We start from the raw sequence: 23,951 nt of genomic DNA on the forward strand, positions 1-23,951 counted from the left end.
TTTTTTTTTTCCTCCTTAGCGTTAACTGTATTACTTTGTGGAAGCTACTGCTAAACTAAACTGTTTCTTGTCCTCTATTTACATGTCCTGCCTCTTTGTCCATATAGCACTTTACCTATACTTGCTTATGTATATCTGTATTTCTGCATTTCTCTGCAGTTAGAACTCAGTTAGATAAAAAGGCTTAAAACATTAAAGGCTTTTTAATTGTATTACATTTGAAGTAACAGAAGCCACAATAGGATTAAGAGTAGTAGCAATATGTCACCTTTCACAGAGAGTTACTTTTATTTATCCTCAAAAGAAACTAATTTTCTCTATCCCATTGTCACTGTTTACTCTGTGTGTGTGTGTGTGTGTATTTTGTTTTGATTAGCCACTACCTATACCATAAATATTATAAAAGTAGTGATCATGTATCTTTTATCTTCTGCTTATCACTGTATACCTATTTCTTAGTACATGGTGAGTTGGTGTTCAATAAATCACTGTAAAATAGAAACAAATCAATCAGTCTGAGAGAACAATACCGTATGACTTTCAATCCTCTGGTATGGGCAACTGACTTTGACTTTGTTCATGTATTTGGTCCTGTATAATGAAGGTCACAAAATTATTTTTTAAGAAAACACTACTAGTTTGATTAGGCTAGATATATTTCCTTAAAATTGTCAATTTGTAAAATGCTAGCTATTATTTCACTAGCCACCATTAATTTTAAGGGAGTTCTAGACATTTGAATTATATTTATATCTTCATAAAGTTACTTCTGTCTTTAATACAGTCTTTGCTAATTTCACATATTTGATTATTGCTGGAGAGAAACTGAGTAGGCTTGTATAACTTTAGAATTAGTGTTAGGAAAGAGAATAGATTTTGCTAATATTATTTGATGAATTTTGACCAACCAAAGTTATATTTCAGGTACTAAATGGTGCTAGCCCTCTTCAAAATTCTTTTTTGTTTCCCCAGTGGTTTTATAAAGCTGCCTACAAAATAGTCTTTCCTATAGTAATGTTCATGGCTACATTCTAGTATTATGCAAGAGTGGAAATTGATGATAGATTTTTTAAAACTGACTTAGGACATACCTAGTGACATTTAGAAGGATCAGGTGGAAATCCTTTTTAGAAGGCTATACTTCTTGCATAGCTAGTTAAGAGAAAAGATGGACAGAAGAAAAAAAGGCAGTCCCTTTGTGAGAAGTAATTGGAAAATGCCTTCTGACCTCACATTAAGTAGATACATGCGATGGAACTATAAAATGATATGATTTATTCTAGGTTTGTTCCCGAGTTGAATTTAGGGCTTAACCTACTGCAATTTAATGAACTCTTCCTAGGCTTAAAGTATTATTGAATCAGCGACTGAATTCCCCCACATAGCTTTTGAGTACAGCTGTGGTGACAGAAAGTGCTTCTAAAACTGTGTCCCTGTTCACATTCTGCCTTGAACTTGAATAAGTGACTTAACCTCTCTAAACCTTGGAAATCCCAGCAGTGATGCCTGCAATACCAGAATGTTGGAGATTTTAAGGCACGTAAATGGTCCCTGAGTGTGAATGCCCACAGCCCAGGGCACCTGACTCCTGACCAGCGCTCACTACTGTTATTTAAGGGAATGTCTGACTAGCAGACAAACTGACGGACAGTTCTTGGGGTTCATACAAGTTAACTGCCTTTTCTGATAACTAGTCTTTATTCTGAAGATTGAAGTATGTGTATACTTACAATATTGAGTTGAGCTCAAGTTGAATAATTGAAGATATTTTGCCTTTCAAATACTAAAGACTATGTTATATATTCTACTTTAATACTCATCTAGTTATATACATTCCAATTTTTAAGTGGTTTAAATCAATCACATACTTGTAAAAGATCAATGTGCCTGAATCCAAGACAGAGATGAAATTTATCTTCCAAAGTTGTATCAGTCACTTACTATATAACACATTAAGTGTTTGTCAAAGGCAAATATTGAGGACGTTCTATTTTTGCAATTTGATTTTAGATTTCAGGAAGCTTGTCTGAGCAGAGCATTTTAAAATTTCTCTTTTGAAATTTTATATTACTCTCTTATTTTAGAAAAAAAATTTGAGGTCAGACTTGTCTAACTTAACGTCTGAGATTTTTGACAATAATTTTAGTACACCAGCTTACATATATATTGGTTGAAATAATTTCTACTTTTAAGGACAATGTGCGTGGATCTAAATTGGTATTCTATTAATTTTCTGCATCTTATATTTTTTTTCCTCAAACGTAGGTCGTGGGAATAGTCCTCTACTTGATGTTTAGATTGCTGCTTGATCACTTATTTCTTTTTTTAGGATTTTAAAGCCTTTTTACAGTTTCCCTCCTACTGTTTTGTTTGGCAAAGACTTTCTAACTCAAACAGCTAAAATAAGAGTTCCACAGTAGCAGGGTGCCATATAAAACAGGATCCCACACCTATAACCTGAATGGCTAGAGATGATAAAATACCTGTCATTAAAAAATACATGTTCTTTACAACTTATCTGGAAAAAGCTTTCCTTAGAGTGACATGAAATATAAGAACATTTGAAATGAGTCCAGATAGCCCCTCACTCAGATGGAATGAACAATGGCAGCAGAAAGAAAACATGTTTATAAAAATAGATAAAGTTTATTGCAACTTTGGAATGTGGCTGTTAGTAGTAAGCTATTTAAACTGTAAATACAATAATCTTTTACAAAAGTGAACTAGAGTTTCACATTCATCTTCAATTTAGCCATTTGATTGTAAATATTTTATTCACAAGTGACTAAAATGAGTATCACTTATTAAAAAATAAAAATACATTAAGTATATATAACATTGTACATTTATGTATGCCATAGGCAAAGGCTTAGTTTAAAAATATTTGCTCCCTCATTAGCTATTTTTTAACTGTTGGAATAGATGGGTCACAAGTCTCAACACCAGGGAATAAAAATAGATTTTCTTTACAAAAGTGGAAGGAAATGTATGTAAAAGACTAATAATTATTTTCAAGTCACTCTAAAACTCACAAATATGGTCTAAGCACAATGTTAGCAAGACAGAACGAGTGAACTTACCCCCGCTCTCCTTTTGGTGTGTGATACAAGTAGCTCTTTATTAGCACTGAAGACACATTTACTGGATTGAAGTTTAAAATTCAGATTTACGTTGATGAGATGCAGGAGGCTATACCTTCTGCTACCAAGTCCTGTCCTGATGTCTCCTCCTAGCTCTTTTCTTTTTGAGGAAGGTGGGTGTGGAGAAGAGTCAAAGAAGGAGATAATTTTGAGGAGGTGTATGTGAGGGTGCACGAAGGGGCTGAAAGAGAGAGAGTGAGAAAGAAAGGAGGCAGAGAGCCCCCAAATTGCTTGCTTATAAGGCACAGTTCATTCGGAAAAACTTTACATTTGGGGAAGTTTCCAGAGTAAGACTCATCCATTATTGCCCAGATGAGTTGGCCTCTGTCACCTTCCCAAAGAGGTTCCTGGTGAAATTTACCAAGACCACAATTCTTATACCCTGGTGCTATAGGAGTCCTTTACCCAGATAGGTGGAGGAGAGGAGAATGTAGACTGAAAGAGAGAGGGAGACTTAAACCAAATTCTCTCCAAATGAGCCTGACTTAAAATACTCAATTCTGTGCATAGAACACTATTTTCTCCTGCACATTAAGATGCTGGCATAGAGGTCAAAACCATATCATGACCCAGCTCTCACTTCATTGATGATCTACTCAGCAACTGTGGGTCTTCCACATGTTTTTATGACAGAAGTAAATCTATTTAATTATACAGTTATCCTTAGGAATCTGCCAATTAAAATCACTGAAAATGTTTATTGGTGAAGTCTTCATATTCTTTTCTTTTCTCCTGAATTCATAGAGCAGGTATGCATGCTAGTGTTGCTCCCTTGTAAGAGTTGTCATGGTTCATTTTCTGTTTCTAAATATATGAGGCTTGTTTTGTTTTTCAACTTATATAAACACATTGAATTTCCTATATAACAAATAACTGCTGTTTGTCCAATGTTTGGTCTCAGAGAAAGAATGAAGATACTTAATTCTTCAGTAAATGATCTCAAATGGTCATTGAAGGTTACATGTAGGTAAAATTGTGCTCTGAGAGCTAGATCCACATAGATAAAATATGTTAGCTCTTCAAGAAAATAGAAAACAAGCATACACTATTTGCCACCTCATTTATTCCTCAATACTTAAATGGAATGAACCATAGACTCTACATTGCTTCAGTCTAATGTGTTTTCACTGACTATGCAGCTTGTGGGAAATATTTCATGTGTTTGTGCAAATGTATAAATTCAAATATGTGTAATTGCCACATATCCTTGAATGCTAGTAAATTTGTGTTGGTTCTTCTGATTACCTGCACACCAAATAATCTTAAAATTTAATGGCTTAAAACAATCAACATTTGTTTTGCTTATGGTATTTGTGTATCAAGAATTCAGTAATGGCTCAATTGAGTATCTCTAGCTAGAGGTTTCTTAGGTACTAACAGTGAGATAGACAGTGGTCAGAGCTGAAACAGCAAGGGCAGGGGGCTGGGACAGCTGTAGGCTTGCTGTCTACCTCTCTCTTCCTGTGTTCTCAAAGCCTCTCCATGTGGTCTTCCGGAGGGGTTAGTTTGGACTTTATCACAGCATAGCAGCTTTAACCTAACATAAATGGCTCAGAGCTCCAAAGATGAGTGTCTTAAGGGGTAGGCAAATGTGGTATGGCTTTTATAACCAAGCCTTGTAAATTTTATAGCATTACTTTTTCATAATCTATTAGTTGAGGTAGTTACAAAGCCTACAGAGTTTCAAAAGGAGGGGACAGACCTCACCTTTATATTGGGTCACAGCATTCTGGAAGAGCAAGTGGGAGGGGAAATACCACTGAGGCCTTTTTCTAATCTGCCACTTTTATGTTTTTAAAACTGGCCTAATAATTAACCTAATTATATGTTTTTCTTACTAATAGTTAAATAATAAGTACAGTTGATAGCTAAACAAAAAACTCCCAAATTAAAAAAAATACCTATTTTAGTACTGTCATGGCTACCAATACATACCTCACTCCTATCCACTCCCTTTATAAAATTAATTTGTTTTGCTCTAAATGATATTATGAGGTGTTGAAAACAGTGAGCATACACAGCCACACAAATCACTGTCTTCACTGTAGAATGAAATTATGTCCATGCCTTTCTAAAGCTGTGTTTTCTTATGTCCAGACCTGTTCATCAAAGTCCTAACTCTGTACTGACACCTTTTCAGAGTCTGTTGTAACTTCTATGACATGTCTGGCATACACACATCCTTCAGTTCTATATGTTAAATTATTTATGAATACCTATTTACTTTTGAAATAATACACACCAGGAGGATCTCTTTTCAGAGCAAAATATCAATGTACTTTAGAAATGAAAAGTAGCAATTATATTTGTGTTGCTCTTTAGTTAGCACAAATACCCTGAATTATTTTAACTTGCTGAGTTAAATGTTTCTCTAAATTTGCAAACTTTTATCTTATTGAATGAAAATAATATAATAATAGCACATATTTTGGATACTAAAATAATAATGAATATTTTGAATACTATACTAGACACTCTTTATAATGTAGCAGTATATTTGATTTATGTTCTATACAAGTGTTCCTTATGTAGCAGTGGTATTATTTATTCTCTCTTTACAAATAGTGATGATATAAATTCCTGAATTCCTCTGGTCAAGAGCGGGGGCTGCTAATCAATACCTGTGTATTTAAGTAGGGATTAACTCAAAATGCAATACTTTAAAGCTGTTCCACTATACAATTTTGCCATTGCTACTGTTACCACATAAGGGAAACAATTGCCCAAAACATATTTGTAAATGTTTAAAACACCCTTTGTCTCACTCAGAAAAGCATATGGAAATGTAAACATTTTTTTCGTTGAGATGGTGGAAGGCTTTTTTCTTTTTTGTGAGATGGAGTCTTGCTCTGTTGCCCAGGCTAGCATACAGTAGCGCGATCTCAGTTCACTGCAACCTCCAACTCCCGGGTTCAAGCGATTCTCCTGCCTCAGCCTCTCAAGTAGCTGGGATTACAGGCACCCGCCACTGCGACAGGCTACTTTTTGTATTTTTGGTAGAGATGAGGTTTCACCATCTTGGCCAGGCTGATCTCAAACTTCTGACCTCATGATCCACCCACTTTGGCCTCCCAAAGTGCTAGGATTATAGGCATGAGCCACCATGCCCTGCCACTATTATTTTTTCTCTTTGAACTTTTTTAAAGGTTAATCTACAATAAAATAGGTGAAAATATTTGTTGTTAACTTTGTTTGTTATTACCCAGCATTCAACAACTTCTATTCTAGCTGGGATGTAGTTCCACTACTGTATCCTAAGAAAAAGCAAAGCTTATAATGAAAGCAATCGTGTCAGCAATTTTATTGTTTAATATTGTTATATTTTCAAGCAGAACATATAATTCAAGTTTTTTTGGTCTTTTTACCCCCACTAGTCTAAAAAATATTATACTGGAAGATTATGCTTAGCATGTACTGCTTTTCAATAGGATGATAATTAATTTGTTCAATTACACTTTGACTAACAAGTTGGGTTTTCTTTGTTCTTAGATTTATAAAAATAACCAAAACATAATATTAAAATAAAATATTCTACTTCAGAGGTCCCCAGCCTTTTTGGCACAAAGGACTGGTTTTGTGGAAGACAATTTTTCCACAAATGGGGAGTGGGGGGTAGTTTCCAGAGGATTCAAGTGCATTACACTTACTGTATCTTTTTTGTATTATTATTACATCATAATATATAATGAAATAATTATACAACTCACTATAATGTAGAATCAGTAGGTGCCCTGAGCTTGTTTTCCTGCAACTAGACAGTCCCATATGGGGCTGATGAAAGACAGTGGCAGATCATCAGGCATTAGATTCTCCTGAGGAGTGAACAACCTGAACCCCTTGCATGCAGTTCACAATAGGGTTTGCACTCCTATGAAAATCTAATGCAGCTGCTGATCTGACCGGAGGTGGAGCTCAGGAGGTAATGCGAGTGATGGGGAGTGGCTGTAAATACAGACGAAACTTCACTTTCTCTCCTGTTGCTCACCGTCTGCTGTGTGGTCCCATTCCTAACCAGCCACAGACCAGTACCGGTCTGTGGACTGGGGGTTGGGTACCACTGCTTCACCTCATCTTTTATTCAGTTGTATTGAGTTCATCATGTTTGTCAATTTATAAATAAGTTTTTCCATGAGAAAGAGAAAAAAACCTTTCAAAACTGTTTTGGTCACATTAAAATTTCACTTTTGTATCTGACTATAAGTATCTTAAAATTTGGTCTTGTAGAACTATGTGCATGCATTGACATTTGAAAGGTCTGTATGTAATTGTTTAAAACTCAAGTAGAGGTCCAGTTGGCTCAGGAAGACTTGATTCTGACTCTTTAGTGGTTTTTTTTTGTTTGTTTGTTTTTGTTTTTTTGCATTACTCTGATTAGTCTGTTGATAAACAGTTTTGATATTATTTTAGTGTAAACTCATTTCATTGATATGACTCCTAAGCCACTTAAGTGCAATCCACTTTGGGAAATGCAGAGTATGCCCTAGGGACTGGACTAGAGGGAATGAAAGTATTTAGTAATACTTATTTCCATCATGCCATAGTATAACTTGCTCACTTGGAGATTCACATCCATTACTCAAAACTTGGTTTAAACTTTAAAGCATTAAGATGTTAAGCATGGTCTGGATAGCCCAGTTTGAATATGTTCTAGGAGTACTTATTTTGAAGAACACATTATCCGTGTATCCTTGAGCACTTAAAATGAAACATATCATAGCAGTTATTTTTAAATGATTAAGATAATGAGTTTTAAAGACATATGTTTTGGCTGGTGTTCATAAAGAGTTGTCATTTAAATAAGTTTTAAAAATAAAATAAAGTGACTTTTCTAATTTTTAGGTACACACAGATTGATCTAATAGTATCTGATTAAATTGCTGGAAAGTTCTCTAGAAGTAATATGTAGTAAACATAGAGACTTAGAAAGATAAACATGAATGCCAAAAGTAATATTGTATTCCGAATATCACATTAGACAATGGATTTTACATGTCAAAACCTACACATTAGCAAAACGTATATATGCAAATGTTTCACTTGTTTTGCATTTGATAAAAGAAAAAGAATATACGTTTTTTATTTAGCATATGCTTATAAATCAAAACCATATTTCATAAAACATTTGATTCTATTTTGCTTTTAAAAATTTTATCCAAACTTATCTTGAACATTTGACCTATCAAATCAACACTGATCGTAATTATAATTTTTAGAATAGTAGAATATTTTGTAACATCTATGCATATTAGGTATTTTCTTTGTTAATATATAATGTATATTTTGAAGAATGCTATTTATTTTATAAATGTCTTGGACAAATTTAAATTTGTCATTGCAAAAGCTTACAGGTTATAACTAAGACTTTGAAATATCAACTTGTTGAAGCAAATTCATGCTAATAACCTTATAGCACTAACACTACTTACTTCAGACCTTCTTATACTGCTATAATGTGTCATCTATTTATAAATTTAACACTATTATTAGTCAAAGTGGATGCATCTTATCTTATATTGAATTCTGCTTATAATACGTAGTAAGAAATACATTTCTGAGTAGCCCAAATATAGCCATCCGTGCCCCCCGACCCCCCGCCAGATCCTCCAGGTTTCAGGTTTCCTGAGGTTTTTATCACTTTTTCTGTCTGTTTAACCCATGCTTTCTGGTGGGGCAGTACAAAATCTGAGACCTGACTCTTACTCATTTATGATATGATTTGGCAAAGCATTTTCATCTCTCTATGCCTTGGATTGTTTCCATTTATTCACTCACCCATTTATTGCTTTTATTATGTCTCTATTCAAAACTGTATTGAGTTCTTTGTTGGACCCAAATGTTGAATAATAAGTAGTTGCTATCAATAATCATAATATATATCTAATAAGGTACGTGTAAAGTTAAAATAGATAATTGGAACAAAATTAATAAAACAATTCAAGCTCATACAAATGGTGTTTTAAAATCAAGTGAATATCTAAATGAGTTATAAAATAGAACTTAGTAACCAGGGTATGTTAAACAGTTTGTCATCAAGTACCTGGCCAGTGTTTTTAAAATTCTGTCTTATATCAAAACAGAGATCTCTGGATCCATATGATGGCCAAACCACCAATTTGCAGGGATGGCATTGCTTGTTGCGGTCATAAGACCCTTTTCTCCGTGGCCAGTGTCTTATTACTTATTGCCAGTGTCTTATTACCAGTGTGTTAGTCTCCTTCCAACAACCCAGGCCTACCCTCCACTCTGGGCAAGTTGGGTTACAGAAAGAAGTGTAAGCATAGAAGGGAAACTTCGTTTACAGTCTGTATACAGTAACTACAATTAGATATAGTATTTCAAAAATCACTTCTGCTTTCATGCATGGGAAATAACAACTTTGACAGTGTTATTATCAAACATAAAGACATGATATATGAGAGGCAGCACAGTTGAGTGGAAAGAAAATTATACTGGGAGCTTTGAAACTTCTTGCCCTACTTCAGAATGATGTTGGGAACGAGATTGCTTTAACATGGGAAGACCAGGAGGGTGGTCACAAAAGGCATTGACCTGAACAAAGAATAACTAATGCATATTTATTATGTTTATCTTAGGAAACTAGGAAATGCTATTGAATAAAATGACTTTTGTTTCTTTATCTGGAATATTGGCCCCCCAGTTTATAACTCACAGATCCATTTGGGTAGCTTGGGCCTATTTTATTAATTTAAAAAATGAATACTTGTAGACATTAGTGGATCATGACTAAAATGTCTTGCCTGCATTTACAGTAGAAGAGTATTGGCCATATGCTTCTTATTTTGGTCACTCTTGATACATGCAGGTATTTCATCCGATAGAGGGCAGTACAGAGGTCCTTAGTACACAAAGGTAATGCTGAATAAAGAAGTACAGGAAATTATACACAAGACCAAATTAGTTTCAAGGCTTCTGGACTTAAGAAGTTTTGTGAATATGGTGTCAGTCTATTTTAGCTTTGGCAGCCAAGACAGGGTATTGGGTAGAAAAAAAAAAAAACAAAAAAACTGGATGTTCAATTTTCCAGAGATTTCCTGTGTTTATTATTGTAAGACTGTGATTTATTAAAACTGTCTTACTTCTTCAAGCAGACCAAGATTTCCTCTGTGCTACTGAGGCTAAGATATATGGGGTTTGTACAAGGAGTCTGTGAATGAGACTGGGTTACTGTACCCAGGCTACAGTGCTATTCATAGCTGGCTAGAGCGTTTTCACCCAGGGTTGTCAGGAAGAGCTCTAGTCTCATTTTTTCTCATTACTGAATTTACGAATGTATTGCCTTTAAGAGGAGTTACTGCTCAAATTGAGTTTTGAGTTATAGGGTCTGAAACCACATTATTTACATTTTGATAGTAATCGGTGGCATGTGTTGAAGAAATTGCACGCTCTATGTCTCTTTCCTGTTGTACGCCGGCATGCAGAAAGTAATACCGTCAGTTATGCCTAATCCAGCTACTGGAGATTGTAGACAAATAGCTTCTGATATTATCCACTCATTTTGAAGAGAAATGAATATTGTCCTGGGTGATAGAGTTGGCGGTGGGGCAAAGAAAGCAAAGAATCCTTCAAAAATATTTTTTAAAAATTATTTAGCAATCTATATTAGAGAGAAGGAAAAATGGGGACTTATAGGTTCATGAGTTTAAGTCTGTCTCCTAGCAAAATTTAGGATAGTTGATTAAACAGAGCATTTTTGAACATGAGATGTACTCGGAAATCTTATGGATGTAGCAATAGTAAGACATACCGAACTGACCTCACTTGTTTGCTGATAGTATTTCTGGAGTATTTCAAAAATACCCTTGACTATCTTGTTGATATTGCTCTGAGCAAGATATGAAATTTTACCAAAACTGGTGTTTTCCAAATGTTAGTTTTTATCAGTGAAACTTTTTTTTTGTCATGGGTAACTCTTTGTGTAGAACTTCAATATATGATATAGACAAGAAAGGTACCATAAAAGATTTGTTGAGGTCCCTTCCAGACTGTAGGAGAGGTCTTATCAATGTGATCATCCGTTATAAGTTTTTATGAAAGGTTCAATCGTTATTTTTGTGTTCTTTTTCTTAAGGAGGCTCCCTCCTAAATTGCAGTCACTTTAGGTTCAAGGCCACAAAATTGGGATTCATCTCTGAATAAAAATACAATTAGTCTTCCTTTATTGAAGTAGGATCAGAAGGCCTAAAATGTGCTAATTTGGCTCCCTTCAAGCCAACCTTATTGATCCCCAAACTTGTTGATTTCTAACATCTCCTGAGAAGTTTTGGTAATTATAGATTCCTGGATCTTACAGGAGAACAGAATCAGAATCTGTACCAATATGACCAAGAAATCTATATTTTTACAAAGTACCTCAAATAATGCTGTTGACAAATTCAATTTGAGAGATATTGGGCTAGATGATAAAATATGTTGCAAAACTGTTCAGCCTGAAGGTAAGTTCTCTCTAGGAGCTCTGCCTTTGATATTCTGATACACACAATCTTTAGCAGTGACTAAGATGAAGATATAGAAGATAGAAGATATGGACAATATAGAAGATAGAAGATATGGAAGATATGTTTATCAAGGAGGTGTAGAGAACATGCTTTGCAGTCAGATAGACTTGGGTCCCTGCCCGGCTTTTGCACTCACTAACTGGGTGATCTTTGCTTCTAATATCATGATGTAGTTCTGTTGATGTTAGACTTCAACAAGGTTGGGAATCAACAAGGTTGGGAATCAACAAGGTTGGCTTGAGGGAGGCCAAACCAGTGAACTCTAGCCCCTCTGCTCCTACTTCAATAAGGAAAGCCTAATTTTATTTTTATTCAGAGGTGAATCCGCATTTTATGGGCCTGAAGTGATTGCAATTTGGAAAGGAGTCTCTTATTCGGTTGTTAAAAATGTATAAAAGGATACCACATAAAGAATTAAATATCTATAGGTTTAACATATAACTCAGCATAAAGTAAATGTGCTTTTACCATTATTACCATCATTATTAAAAATAAAATTTTAGAAGAATTAGTGGGAAAGTGGATTCAAAGTGGATTGAAAAAAAAAAAAAAGTGAATTCGAATTAGAATAAAGGGCTAACACAAAGGGAGAGAAATGTCAGTTCAATTCAACAATCATTTATTAAATCTTATTTCATGCAAAGTATTTAAAGAGCTAATGATTTAATAATGGAAAGTGATGCATGAATCAAAAATTATACAGAATATGATAAGAGCAATGATAGGTATACACAAAGCAAGTTAGGAAATATAGAGACATCTAAGTCAAGTTGGTTATTGAGAATGTCATGTAAGAGGAATTTTTTAGTTGAATATTGGAAAAATAAAATCAATTAACTAAATAAAAAAGGAAAAATGATTTCTAGGTGGAAGGAATAATGTAAAGGATCAGAGACATGAAATAGCAGGCATAATGCTGCAAACATTTTGCTATCATCCAAGGCAAGCTGGGAGCACTTCAATAAGAGTGAGGTGAGCTGTTAAGAAAAAATAGGGGTCTGGAGTCCTCAAGACCTTCAAGGCCTTAGCTGAAAATTATTCTGGAATCTCAGTAGTAAGGAGACAATAACAGAGTTCCAGCTGGGGTAAGGATAACCTTAATATAAGGCTTTTCTTGGTTGTATATTGGTCATGGATGTCAGATCCAAGGTGCCATCCATTTCTTAGAGCCCAGTAAGTTGGGATAAATGTGACCTGACCACAGTACTCTGGACCATAATAATGCTCATTGTAAAGCATAGCAAAAAATCTGTTTTGTAGGGTCTATGTGGGTTACACAGGAATCTACTCCAAAACTTCTACTCCTTAACCCAGGGAAGAGTTGCAGACTTTTCTAAACCATGCATATAAAGCACTGGAGGAAATTACTGAATGGGCAGATTTCCAATTTACAGTCTCAGAGATTTTTGGTTCACTGGGGCCAGTATGGAATATAGAAATAAGCATTAAAAAGTCATTCCAGATCATTCTGACCTAGGCAGTCCTCAGGCCAGTGTTTGAAAGCACAGCTCTAAGCACACTGGATCCTTCAGTAAATGCTGTATACTGAGTCAGTTCCACTAGGTGGAAAAATGGGTTTTCTAAGAGATTTCCAGCTTTGAGTCTCAGTAACTCTGGCTTAGCTAACAAGATAAAGGACCTTAATTATTTCAGTTAGGTGTAATTAAAATAAAATTTGGAGCCCCTTGCTATCCTTTCATATATGAAGGCTTGCTCAAAATGTCAAAATAATTAAGTCATTGCAATCTTCACTCATGCTTCATTTGGAATATTTGGAGGGAACTAATTTCATATCCTACCATAGGACTTTAAAAATCCCCCTTTTCAAATATTTTATACCTCACCTCTGTTTTAGGGCCTAAACATTTAGAGGATCTCTAAATGATCCTTTTTTTCATTATGCCTCTAAGGCCCTCCAGAATCCTTTGTTAGTTTTCTGATTCCATATCCCAGTGGGTGTCTCATGGACCACTAGAGACCAAGTCTGTGGATTGAAGTAAGGGAAAGACTTATGCTAACAGTGGCAGAGCTGTCTTTGAATGATGATGAGGTCGTGGAAGTTGCTGGGGGAGCCTTTAAATACTGTTCTTCAATTCTTACTCTGTTTGATCATTTTTTGTACTTCTATAACAAATAATAATTACTATTACTATTAATAGTAGTGTAATTAATATGAATTGCACTACTCAAAAACCCATCCTATTATAGTTTATTCCTCTTTTCCTCTTTTTGGTTATTTTACTACCTCTGAAAGTGCTGTAAAATTTAGCCTTGTTGCATCTGTCTAGGTCCCTCATCACAAATACCGGAACCAGGAAATATGAAATTGTCCAAGGGACAATCATTAGATATGTCTCAGGTTCTTTTGTCTTCAAGGATCGTGTTTCTGGCAAAATGCAAAGTTTGAGCTAGTCTCTGGGGTCATTCAGTTTTGAGAGTAATTTACTACTATCTATGCCCCATTACTCCAAATGAAGCAACTGCTTGTGCTCTTCTTGCTCATTGATATGTCTGGATGGTTCAGGGCCACCTGTCTCTGGGTGAGATCTGGAAATCACTAGGAGACATATTGCCAACCACTCATAGGTAATTTTAGATGCTACCTACATTAATTTGGAAGACCCTCTTTAAAAAAAAAAAAAAGACTATAAGTGCCAAATATAACATTATATAGGAAAATAAATATTAATTTTAAATGAGAAAAAAGAACTTATGAAATAAGAAAATTTTTAAAGTTAACACATATTACAAATATCTCAAAACTAAGAAAAATAAAATTTTATTTTAAAAATTTAAGTGAGCATCTGAGGTTATTTCGTAGTACTCTTTTTCTCTTATTTTTTGATTATACATTCTTGGTTCACCTCTTTCTAAGGTCGACACTGTGATGTTTTCTATGGAGAATATAGACAGATAATTCAGTCTTTTCTCTAGCACTGTCAATAAAACTTTTTATTTATAGATTAGAAAAATGTCTTTCAGTTTAATATTTCATTATTGGTAATGTTGTGTTAAGATGTATCGAATACTTTGTTATATGTAACTATACGCAGGTATAGTCTTTATTTTAGAAGAATTACTCCAGTTTTGTACATTTCACAGGGAGGAATTTTGATATATTCTATTTTTGTAAATTTTATTCGATTAAAAATAGAAACATATGCACAGTATAATTGTTATATAGAATATATTTTTGATAGGTGAAAATTTCCATTTGATTTCACGTTGATGAAAACAGATTCATTTCCTTACAACAGTATGTATGTAATATTTGGAAGAATTTTGCACAAACTAGCCTCTGACTGTGTACATTTCGAATTTTGTTTCTCTTAAGTATTTACATACTTCTGGTGCCAATTAGTGTAGGACATTAACATGGTGAATATGCACTCTTGCTCAACTCTACAGTGAGTTTTCATATGAGGTAAAATTGTGTACTATATCTTATATGATATACTGGATTTTATATATTTTCAGTGTATGAGAATATTTACACCAACATTCTGAAAGAGTGCAGCAATTGTGAGCTCTTCCAATTGACAGAGTCTGGCCTGGATTTATACATAAAAAATATAATATAGGAACCTAAGGAATTAAATGGTATTCCAATCGCCATGTGTTACTTGAAGACCATTGCAGGAGAACAGCTCTATATATCCCAGCAATACTCTGTATAATTCCCCTTTTTTCTTCTCATCTCACACCGTTTCACTGCTATAGAGCAGTCAAAGCATCTTGCCAGTAAAGCCCACCTTTCAAATCCCAGGCTGTCCTTCCCCAACACCATGACTATTTAGATTATTTAGATTCTCTGGCTATACCTTCCTTGTTTTCCTAGGAATTCTCAACTAGCTTCTTACCTAGTATACTATTACAAAGCATCAAATCTGTCTTGTTAGAGAGCAAGGTAGGGAAACAATTTGAGCCCTTTAGCAGATAGGTGGAGCGGAGACAGAGACAATGGCTGAGGCTCACTCACTGATGATGCTTGACTCAGTCATATCAACTTGACCAGGCCAGGGAAAAGGGTACAAAATGTAGAGTCCTACATTTAGGTTACAAGATCTAGTTGTAAGACAGGTGGTCAAGTTATATAGTTTTGTAGATATCATTACTGTAAAGATAGAGTATCTTTGCATTTTTTTCTCACATGAATTTCAGATCCTCCTCTGAACTCTTCTGTCACTTAACAACAGTGCTAACTTAAACTTTTAATATTTCCCACCCCATCACACAGTTAAATTTTCTCACTTTCAGCAGAGCTACAAAAGCACATTGAATAATTTCTATGGTAATACAGAACCACTCAAAACATTCTCCTCTTCTGTAGTTTGCAAACTTGTAGTGAACTAATCTGTCATTACATTAAAATAGTAAACGTAGAAGCAACATGTATCATAAATGGGTATGAGAGAATTACATATAAAAAGTGTATTACAAATGCAGCTCCGGAATTTGGAGACCTGTACATGGAGTAGCTTTGTAATTGCATTTGTTCAGGGCTGGTGCAGTGGGGAGTTAATCGCTGATTAAAATATAAATGAATAGGAGTCAATTCTTGTCAAAAATTGAATAGGAACTCTCAATTCCTTATGTATTTCATCTAAAGTAAATATTTATTTCACTTTATTGAACATCCCATATTGCATGTTATCAGTTGGAACTAAGTAAAATTTACTCATTGAAAGTTCTATTTTCTCTGTCATTTTAAAGAGAAGTAAAGGGTGATAGGTATTTTTATCTTTAATTTTGTGGGACTTGAAAATGAAAGAATTGTATACTTGGAAAAATGTTAAAAATTAATTCCTATAAAACATTTCACCATATGATTTTTTGGGCTATTTTAATAAATAGTATGCTTTAAGTTTAGGGTTATTAAATGTTTTTCTTTTGCAATACACTAAAAAGTAATAATTTACCATAGAAACATATGAGTATATATAAATAATTTTGCTCTGTAAGTAGTTTTCAGTAGTTTCAAATGCTATGAATAATTTTACTCTTATAAAACAGGCCCCTGAGTTATTTACATTTGGCCTAGATAAGGTGCGGCTTAAATATGTCATAATCATACCTTGGTTTGTTAAGAAATATGCTTCTTATCTGTGCTGCATAGAATTTCAGATCACATGATAGTTGATTATTTTATATTTTGGTATATATTTATATATAATATGTACACATGCATGCACATACGAACACATATATCTTCTCTCACTAGCCTATATATTCTATCCATGTAAGGATTGCATCTGCTTCGTTTTTCTATACCATGATGTTAGATATGTAGTAACTGTATAAATATTAAAATGGAGCAGTATTCAAATATTGAGATGAATTTGAAAAATCAATTATGAGGTCTCATATTTTAAAAATTGGTGAACTTTTGTATACCCCCAATTGTAAGTTAGAGGCATACCTTAGAGAGGTTGTGGGTTCAGTTCCAGACCACTACAAAAAAAAAAAATTGCAACATAGCTAGTCATACAAATTTTTAAGCTTCTCGATGAATATAAAAGTTATGCTTGTAAAATGTGGTAGTCTATTAGGTGTACAATAGCATTACATGTGAATAAATAATGTACACACCTTCATTAAAAATACTTTATTATTAAAATGTTGCTAACAATCATCTGAGCCTTCAGCAAGTCATAATCTTTTTGCTGGTGGAGAATCTTGCTTTTCTGTTGGTGGCTGCTGACTGATCAGGGTGGTAATGGCAGTTTCTTAAAATAATACAAGTCTGCTTTATCAATCGATTCTTTCTTTCATGAAAAATTTATATCTAGCACATGATGCTGTTTGATAGTATTTTACTCTGTATAGAAATTCTTTCAAAATTAGTCAGTCCGGTGCTGCAGCCGCTGCCGCCTATTCCGGATCTCATTGCCGCGTGTCCCGGACGACCGCCTGACGTGCATTCCCGATTCCTTTTGGTTCCAAGTCCAATATGGCAACTCTCAAGGATCAGCTGATTCATAATCTTCTAAAGGAAGAACAGACTCCCCAGAATAAGATTACAGTTGTTGGGGTTGGTGCTGTTGGCATGGCCTGTGCCATCAGTGTCTTAATGAAGGACTTGGCAGATGAACTTGCTCTTGTTGATATCATCGAAGACAAATTGAAGGGAGAGATGATGGATCTCCAACATGGCAGCCTTTTCCTTAGAACACCAAAGATTGTCTCTGGGAAAGACTATAGTGTAACTGCAAACTCCAAGCTGGTCATTATCACGGCTGGGGCACGTCAACAAGAGGGAGAAAGCCGTCTTAATTTGGTCCAGCGTAACGTGAACATCTTTAAATTCATCGTTCCTAATGTTGTAAAATACAGCCCAAACTGCAAGTTGCTTATTGTTTCAAATCCAGTGGATATCTTGACCTACGTGGCTTGGAAGATAAGTGGTTTTCCCAAAAAAACGTGTTATTGGAAGTGGTTGCAGTCTGGATTCAGCCAGATTCCGTTACCTGATGGGGGAAAGACTGGGAGTTCACCCATTAAGCTGTCATGGGTGGGTCCTTGGGGAACATGGAGATTCCAGTGTGCCTGTATGAAGTGGAATGAATGTTGCTGGTGTCTCCCTGAAGACTCTGCACCCAGATTTAGGGACTGATAAAGATAAGGAACAGTGGAAAGAGGTTCACAAGCAGGTGGTTGAGAGTGCTTATGAGGTGATCAAACTCAAAGGCTACACATCCTGGGCCATTGGACTCTCTGTAGCAGATTTGGCAGAGAGTATAATGAAGAATCTTAGGCGAGTGCACCCAGTTTCCACCATGATTAAGGGTCTCTATGGAATAAAGGATGATGTCTTCCTTAGTGTTCCTGCATTTTGGGACAGAATGGAATCTCAGACCTTGTGAAGGTGACTCTGACTCCTGAGGAAGAGGCCCGTTTGAAGAAAAGTGCAGATACACTTTGGGGAATCCAAAAAGAGCTGCAATTTTAAAGTCTTCTGATGTCATAGCATTTTACTGTCTAGGCTACAACAGGATTCTAGTTGGAGGTTGTGCATGTTGTCCTTTTTATTTGATCTGTGATTAAAGCAGTAATATTTTAAGATGGACTGGGAAAAGCATTAACTCCTAAAGTTAGAAATAGGAATGGTTTGTGAAATCCACAGCTATATCCTGATGCTAGATGGTATTAATCTTGTGTAGTCCTAAACTGGTTAGTGTGAAATAGTTCTGACGCACCACTGCCAATTCTGTACATGCTGCATTTGCCCCTTGAGCCAGGTGGATGTTTACTGTGTGTTATATGATTTCCTGGCTTCTTCACTGAACATGCCTAGTCCAACATTTTTTCCCAGTCAGTCACATCCTGGGATCCAGTGTATAAATTCAGTGTCGTATGTCTTGTGCATAATTGTTCCAAAGAAGCTTATTTTGTAAACTATATATATCAGTAGTGTACATTACCATATAACATAAAAAGATCTACATATAAACAATACAACCAACTATCCAAGTGTTATACCAACTAAAACCCCCAATAAACCTTGAACAGTGACAAAAAAAAAAAAAATTAGTCAGTCCCCTTAAATCCTGCTGCTTGTTTCACAACTGTTTATGTAATATTTAAACCCTTTACGTTCACAGCATCGTCACCAGGAGTAGATTTTATCTCATGAAACCATTTTCTTTGCTTATCCCTTAGAAGCAGCTCCTCATTTGTTCAGGTTTGATCATGAGATTGCAGCTGTTCAGTTACATTTTTAGGTTGTACTTCTAATTCTAGTTCTCTTGCTATTTCCACCACATTTGCAATTATATCCTCTACTGAAGTCTTGACTCCCTCAAAGTCATCCATGAAGATTGGAATAAACTTCCAAACTCCTGTTAATGTCGGTGTTTTAACCTCCTCTCATGAATCATAAATGTTCTTAATGGCATGTACAATGTTGAATTTTAACAGAAGGTTTTCTATCTACTTTGCCCACATCCATTAGAGGAATCACTGTCTATGGTAGCTCTAGTCTTACAAAATGTATTTCTTAAATAAGAAGTCATGAAAGTAAATATCCTCCTTGATCCATGGGCAGCAAAATGGATGTTGTGTAGGACATGAAAGCAACATAAATCTTGTACCTCTCTATCAGAGCTCTTGGGTGACTAGGTGCATTGCCAATGAGCAGTAATATTTTGAAAGAATCCTTTTTCCTGACCAGTAGTTCTCAACAGTGGACTTAAAATGTTCAGTAAATCATGCTATACACAAATGTGCTGTCATCTAGATTTTGTCTTTCTATTTCTAGAGCATAGGCAGAGTAGATTCAGCATCATTCCTAGGATTCCTAGAAGTTTTGGAATGGTCAGTGAGTATCGGCTTCAGCTTAAAGACATCACTTGCATTAATCCTTAACAAGAGAGCCTATCCTGATAAGCTTTGAAGCTAGCCGTTGACTTCTGTCTAGCTATGACAGAACAACATCTTCTAATAGAAGAAGATGCCATGTTTTGTCTACATCGAAAATCTGTTGTTTGGTGTAGCTACCTTAATTAATAATCTTATCTAGACCTTCTGAATAACTTGCTGCAGCTACTTCAACAGCAATTGCTGCTTCACTTTGCCCTTTTATATTATGGAGACTGCCTCTTTCTTTAAACTTCTGTGCTAGCTTCAAACATTTTTTTCTGCAGCTTCCTCACCAGTCTCAGCCTTTATAATATTGAAGAGTGTCAGGCCTTTCCCTGGATTAGGCTTTGGCTTAGTGGAATGTTGTGACTGGTTTGATCTTCTGCAGTCAAACTTTCTCCATTTCAGCAATAAGGCTGTTTTACTTATTATCTGTGTGTAAACCAGAATAGCACTTTTAATTCTCTTCTGACTTTTTCTTTGCATTTAAAACTTTTCTAACTGTTTGGCATAAGAGGCCTGGTTTTTCACCTATCTGGGCTTTCAACATTCCTTTCTCACTGCACTTAATCATTTTAGCTTTTGATTTAAAGTGAGAGATATGTGTGTCTTCCTTTCACTTGAACATTACAGGCCATTTTAAGGTTAATAGGCTTAATTTCAATATTGTTGTGTCTCAAGGAATGGGGAGTCCTGAGGAGAGGGAGAGAGGTGGGGAGTGCCCAGCTGATAGATCAGTTGAACACACACAGCCTTTACTTATTAAATTTGTCATCTTATATGGGTGTGGTTCATGGTGCCACAAAATAATGACAATAGTAACATCAAAGATCAGTGATCACAGATCACCATAACAGATATAATAATGATGAAAAAGTTTTAAATATTGTGAGACTTACCAAAATGTGACACAGAGATACCAAGTGAGCATATTCTGTTGGAAAAATGATGCCAATAGAACTTGATCAACTCAGAGCTCCCACAAGCCTTCAATTTGTAAAAAAACACAGTACCTGTGAAATACAATAAAGCAAAGCTGAATAAAGCTAGGTCGGCTGTAGCCCACTTACAAAAAACAGTTGAAATTTCCAATATGATTCTCTTTCAGAAGTTTTTGAGAAACTGTTTCATTGTTTATCACTGCATTCTCATACGCATTATCTTGAAATTCCACTAATCTCAGGGAATTTGAGTGAGCTGAGGACACTAACAACACTTAAACTGTATTTCAGCCATGGCCATTGCCTGGAGAACATACTGAAAGCCTAAATATTTAGAACGCATTATAGTATTCAGGTAATTACAACATGGTAGGATGTCTAAATGTGTATGGCATGAACTATCCTAGTTTAATTACATCACGATAGAGTTAGTAGCAAATAAAATCTCTAAGCTTGTTAGGTTATAATCCTCGTGATACTTTGCATATCTTGAAAACTCTTGCAAAGTATTACACAAACTTTGTGATGATTTGGATCTATATCAAAATTTGCATGCTTAAAACAATTCTTAACCATGGTAGGCCTATTTTTTTTTTTTTTTTTTTTTTTTTGGCTAGAGATATATAGATATTGCCATTTCCAGACTGTGTGCTGACGATGGCAAAACTTGTTACTAACCAAATCATGAGGATTTTTATCACTTTAAATTTGAAAAATCACTGCAAAATCTGAAAAACATTTGTTAAATAAAACCAGATGTAGAAGGGTTTTTTTGAAATGTCAAAACAGTAATGTAAATGAATTGTTAGTTTCATTGTTTAAATTATAGTTAAACTTTAGACATTAAAACAACATTAAGATTGAAATATAACATAAACTCCCCAAGAGAAAAAAAAATTAAAGCAAGGACTTTGTACGTTTAATTGGAACCTGCCCTTTTTTATTCATTGTAATAAAATGATATTCTATCAGGATTATCCTAAAACTCTTTACTTACTTGCCTTTACTGACTAAATTAAGACAGAATACTATTATTTTCTTGAATGGCCTCGTTATATTGTGAGCAATTTTTTAAACGTAAAAGTAGTGTTTTTTTGGATTCTACTTTCTGTATTTATCATAATTTTATTAAGATACCTTCAGTGATTATCAAAATTTAGTTTTCATGATCTGGGAATTTCATTATCATCTCTGTTCATTTTCCTTTTTTTCTTTATTTCTTTTATTTATTTATTTATTATACTTTAAGTTCTGGGAACTTAAAGTTCCAGAACTTAAATGTATACCTATGTAACAAACCTGGCAGAATGTGCAGGTTTGTTACATAGGTATACATGTGCCATGGTGGTTTGCTGCCCCCATCAACCAGTCATCCACATTAGGTATTTCTCTTAATGCTATCCTTCCCCCCAACCTCCACCCCCCGACAGGCCCCAGTGTGTGATGTTCCCGTCCCTGTGTCCATGTGTTCTCATTGTTTAGCTCCCACTTATGAGTTAGAACATGCAGTATTTGGTTTTCTTGATCTATTGATTGAAACATCTATTAAAAAAATTATTGTTTGCTTCGTTATATAAGCGTCCTCACACTGTCTCAAGATTTTTGTTAAATTACATGCCGGATGAATTAAATATAGACCAACATTACCTATATTTATTGTAGATTAAAATTTGTTTATTTGCCCATTATTGTACTTTATGATATACTTCCAATCTCCGTCCAAATCTGTATTTGGTTAGGAACATGCTCTTTATTAACTTTTGTTATCATGAAAATACATATGTCTCTAATAAATATTTATACATACTATGTTTACTTAGGCTTAAGCATTAATAATTTGACTAACATTATTCTTTAGTTTTTTTACATTTTACTGCAATTTCCTAAAACTTTGCTTTTCTTTCTGCTTATTATTAGGAATAAGTTTGCTTATTTTCTTTTTGTAATGTGTGTGTGCATACACGTTTGTGTATGCATGTTAGAAAAACAGAAACAGAGAGAGCTCACACTCTAAACAGCATCAAGCACAAAAGCTAAATTCATGGATATGCAATCAAGAACTCTGTTTAAATACGTATAAACTATTTACAAAGGAAGGCTATAAAATGGTGAGAAATACAATTTTGAGTAAAGTGCTCCTCTGTATTATTAGCCACTGTGTCCTCTTCATTTTTCTTTAGTTCTATTCCCAGTACCATTTTTTTCTACCGCAGAACTTGTCACAAGCTGGATTCTCACAATTACCTGAGAGTTGGCCTCTCTTCTATCTAGACTATCCTGTGCACCTCCCCCAAATTAATTGTTCTATAATACTACAATTTTTTTATACTTTAAGTTCTAGGGTACATGTGCACCATGTGCAGGTTTATTACATATGTATACATGTGCTATGTTGGTGTGCTGAACGCATTAACTCGTCATTTACATTAGGTATATCTCCTAATGCCATCCCTCTCCCCCATCCCCCTCCTCACGACAGGCCCCAGTGTGTGATGTTCCCCTTCCTGTGTCCAAGTGTTCTCATTGTTCAGTTCCCACCTATGAGTGAGAACATGCAGTGTTTGGTTTTTGTTCTTGAGATAGTTTGTTGAGAATGATGGTTTCCAGCTTCATCCATGTCGCTACAAAGGACATGAACTCATCCTTTTTTATGGCGGCGAAGTATTCCATAGTGTATATGTGTCACATTTTCTTAATCCAGTCTATCACTGATGGACATTTGGGTTGGTTCCAAGTCTTTGCTATTGTGGATAGTGCCACAATAAACATACGTGTGCATGTGTCTTTATAGCAGCGTGATTTATAATCCTTTGGGTATATACCCAGTAAAAGGATAGCTGGGTCAAATGGTATTTGTAGTTCTAGATCCTTGAGGAATCGCCACACTGTCTTCCACAATGGTTGAACTAGTTTACAGGCCCACCAACAGTGTAAAAGTGTTCCTCTTTCTCCACATCCTCTCCAGCACCTGTTGTTTCCTGACTTTTTAATGATTG

General features: G+C 35.0%; 1 protein-coding gene and 1 pseudogene across 5 annotated transcripts in view; both read left to right on the forward strand.

The window, feature by feature from the left end:
- HMGCLL1 (3-hydroxymethyl-3-methylglutaryl-CoA lyase-like 1) overlaps positions 1-23,951 on the forward strand; it is a 146,935-nt gene that overhangs the window by 36,702 nt on the left and 86,282 nt on the right. The window lies entirely within an intron of this gene.
- Positions 17,508-19,161, forward strand: LOC105524795 (annotated as a pseudogene). The gene has a single exon (XR_001003811.1). The product of XR_001003811.1 is annotated as an L-lactate dehydrogenase A chain-like (transcript).

Source organism: Colobus angolensis, unplaced genomic scaffold (assembly GCF_000951035.1).
Source record: "Colobus angolensis palliatus isolate OR3802 unplaced genomic scaffold, Cang.pa_1.0 Scaffold51, whole genome shotgun sequence".
In the NCBI taxonomy this organism is placed as follows: Eukaryota; Metazoa; Chordata; class Mammalia; order Primates; family Cercopithecidae; genus Colobus; species Colobus angolensis.